Here is a 4086-nt window from a genome sequence, read left to right as displayed (position 1 = left end):
GGTCTTTTGTTTTATGATGATGCCCGCTAGGATCAAGATTCAATGTGCACAGAGAAGCTAGGTTAGTGTTATATTTATTTTTTTAATTTTTAATAATACGCCTTTTGTTTTCATTTTGGTTTGGTGAAATAATTGGAAGAGCTTTCGGATGTTAATATTATGGAGGGTTTCTCCTTGCCAGATCATCCCCATGTGAATGCTCTGCGCAGATTAACAAGCAATCACAGCTTCATCAGACAATCATATAATTAATTTCCCTCTTTGCGCAGGAGGACATTCATACTCTGTCTCTTCCTACCAATCCCATTCATTCATGCGAATCTCTGAATCTGCCAGTAACACTAATTAATATCATTTTACCCACTTCTTCATCTGAAATCCAAAGTAACGAGTAACGACGGAGACACTAACTCAGGAGAAACACGAGAAATGAAAAACTACTAATCTAAACCACGTTTTGAAGTCCCAGAAAAATATACAAAATCATTGAGACTTGGTCCTAGATTTCTCGTAAAGAAGAGGATCCGTCTGATAGAACACGATGTCTCCAGAATCACTAACGAAGTGGTCTTGTCTTAAACTATCTATCAAATTCTGGATTAAATGGACTGGTATAGGCCCTGATTTCTCTGGTTCCCGATAATACTTCCCCAGAACTCGCCTTGCTGCTTTCGTCTGCACAAAAACAGAGCAACTTTATCACAATCACAAAACATGAAAGCATTAGTATAGCCTAGATTTTGTTAATTGATTCTTCCTAAAAAGCATTTACGTAATAGTAACATATATATGAGGTTTAAGAATAGCAGGCACCGCTTCAATCAGATGATAATGAGGAATCTGAGGAAAAAAAAGATGATGGATGACATGGGTTCCAATGTCATGATGGATGTTGTTGATCAAAACCGTAGTCGCGATCCACTGTTGTCAATCCGCCTCTCAAATAGCTCCATTCCTGTCAGAAACTAGAGTGTTTAGATTCGGTTCTTTGATGAAAAGGAACAGCTTGATGTTATAATGTACCTTGCCCCTGTACCAAGGTAGTTTCTGCTTGTATCCATGGTGGTGCAAATATGTGACAGCGTCCAACCACATGACAAAGATCTGCACACGTACGAGGTATCAGACTCAAGGATTGTAGTCTAGAGTTATTCCTGGAAGGAGGAAACATAGGCTGATAATAGTAATAACAATAATACGGAGTGGTGAAACAGGGGATGAATCGTGAAGGAATGATTTTACCGCATAAGGGACACCGTAGAGCTTTAAAATTCGAACGGGGCCCACAGTGAAGCAGAGGTAGAGAAGCAGGGAAGCCATGGCCAGCCAACATAAGGTCGAGGTTGTCACATCTTTTCTGTCTCTTGGGGAGAACAATCTACTGTAGGGATTGAAGTGAGAGCCTTCTTTTCCTGGGCTTCTCCGCCACTGAAATTTCCCAGTTCATTTATCAGAAACCCAGCTTTATGTCAGTGGTATAGTAATAATATAAATTGTCTTTCTGATAAGGTCTTGAGAACAATAAAGCAAACAAACTCTCACCAGATAAACGGGAAAGGCAAAGATGGGGAACGGCACAGTGAATCTCAGCATTTTTGTCCGTGGCTTTGATTCTTATAAAGCTTCTCTGTCATCTGTAAAAAAGAAAAAGGTCCATCATGAAAGAAGAAGAAGTATTCAAAAATGTGTGTGTGTGTGTGTGTGTGTGGTGTGGTTTTTTTTTTTTAAGCAAGCACATACATAACATACCGGAACCCATGATTCATCATTCTCAACATGTCCATGGTTTTGATGGTGGGTTTGTGGCTGATTCTCCTGCCACGATGATTATTCCCGTGTGAGGTTAAAAGGACGAAAGGAATGAACAAGAAAAAGTTTCGAATTGAGAACCAACCATCCATGGTACGGTACAAGAATTGCAGAATGCAAGATATGGCCTGCGAAACTGTTGAGCTTGCGACTGCTTGAAAAGCTTCCATGGCCGCTGCACAATGCAACACGAACGTTACAATCGAACAGAGAGCAGACGCGTGGCGAGACAAGAGAGAAGGAAATAATACCAGTCATGGCCGAGAACGAAGAGAGCCCAGAACATGGTGCCCTGGAGGGGCCAATAGAGAGGCCAGAAGAACCAGGAATCGAGATGGAGGGGGAGAGCAAGCAAGGAAAAGACAACAAACACATCCCTGAGAACGTAACTGAGGGACCTCCACGGGTTCTTAACCCAGCAATGGCTGGGAATCGCCGCTCGAATCTCTGAAATGGTGAAGGGAGGGGGATCGCTGGGATCGAAGGTGGCCGCATCGTCGACGAGGTGAGACGAGGAGGAGGGTCGTTTCTTGGCGTCGCCGGAGGAGACGGCTGCGACGTCGTGAGACATCTTGAGTTCTGCTTCGGCGGCCATAGTGGGTGTGAAGGGAGTTTCCTCTGGCTGTGTTCAGGGATATGGAGGAAGAAAATAAGGGTTAATGAAGAGGAACGAAGAGAGACGTGCAGATTTACTGGACGAAAGTAAAAGAAGGAGAAAACGAAGGACTTTATAGGCACAAGAACGACGGGTAGAGGCGATCCTCTTCCGTGTATTACCCGGATGTTAATGGTATTTTTTGAATTATTAAAAAAAAAAAAAACAACGGGTTTATGCTCATGAACTTTCTGTGAGGCACACATGGGGTCACGTATGCACTTTCTCTTCTTATTACTTAATTAACTGTTTAGTTATAATATTCGCATCAATTCCTATTTCCTAATTTCAACCTTTCCCATCTTCAATCTTTATTTCTTCTTCTTTTAATTCTTATTATTTTCTTCATGTTAGTATAGGAATTGAAACCTGGTATCAGGTCTTCAATGGCATTTAAATATACCTGTGACTTGGTGACTGGAGATGAGTCTTTTTTTTTTTCTTTTTTGGAACCGTCAAGGTATTATTCTTAGATTTGTTCGGACTCTATCGATTGTTTATTCTTTAACTAATTAAGTTTGATTCTGCTGTACTTTAGATTTGGCTAGGGCCAATTAATTGAACTTTAGAGGTGTAGAGGCAACCAGTTACAGAGTAAAGTGGAATTTTTCCCCCCTTTTTACTACAGTTGTTATAAGTGTGTTTGAATTCAGTGGGATATAATTAATTATAAAAAAAAATTTATTAACAAAATAATAACTATAATTAATTATATTATAATGTGATAGTGTTGGATGATATTTTTTAAAATTAATTTTGATAAAATTAAAGATGTTTGAATGATTTTAATCAAAATTAATTTTAAATATATAAATTACAATAAAAGGTATGGATTTTAGGTAAGTATTGATGAACTTGCATATAATATTATTAGAAAAAAAACTATTCAATCTGTATATTTTTGACTCAATCGTAACACGGTCTTTAAATATTAATTTACTGTAACTAGATCTTTATAATTGATCCTTGAAGTTGACTTAATGCAACTCAATTGCTACAGTTTTAATCATTTAAAAGATACTTGTATTTTATAAAATAAAATGAGAAAGATTAAATATTTTAAAATTTGAAGACTAATAATATTTAAATTATTACAATTTTCAATCGATTAACATTTTAATTTTTTTAATTGGAAGGACATGTACTAATAGCTCGAATTACGAAACACAATTATACAAATTAAGTTAGAATGAATTAAAGTTGAATAACTGAATTATAATTACATCAAAATTATAGAGATCAAAAGATTAATTTTTTCATATTATTAAATTTATTGTGATTTATTTAACAAAAAATATAATAGTGATACATTTGATATTTATAAAATATTTAACAATCAAATGATAAATGCTCGAGACTCTTAATAAGATGAACGCCAGGGGTATATTTTGGATGGAAGAAGATGTCTCCAACCACGTAATGCCATAAATCATGAGCTATGAAATGTCAAGGATATATTTGGTAGCTAGTTCAAAAATTCCGACAAATAAAAAATGTTTCAAGGTGCATAATTGAAATTGAAAAGTTGGATTAGCTTAAAGCATAACAGAGTTTCTGCGTGTTTGGAGTAAGAAAATAATCGATTTTTTAGTTAAAAAATCGATTAATAAAAAAAAAACCCA

General features: G+C 36.6%; 1 pseudogene; it reads right to left on the bottom strand.

The window, feature by feature from the left end:
- Positions 1-330: 330 nt before the first annotated feature.
- Positions 331-2468, bottom strand: LOC129318573 (omega-3 fatty acid desaturase, endoplasmic reticulum-like; annotated as a pseudogene).
- Between the last annotated feature and the right edge of the window lie 1618 nt (positions 2469-4086).

This window comes from Prosopis cineraria, unplaced genomic scaffold (assembly GCF_029017545.1).
Source record: "Prosopis cineraria cultivar Desert tree isolate PC_DT_omini unplaced genomic scaffold, ASM2901754v1 PC8, whole genome shotgun sequence".
NCBI lineage: Eukaryota > Viridiplantae > Streptophyta > Magnoliopsida > Fabales > Fabaceae > Prosopis > Prosopis cineraria.
Note: the sequence above shows the minus strand (reverse complement) of the source record. Positions and strands in the feature narration are given on the sequence as shown.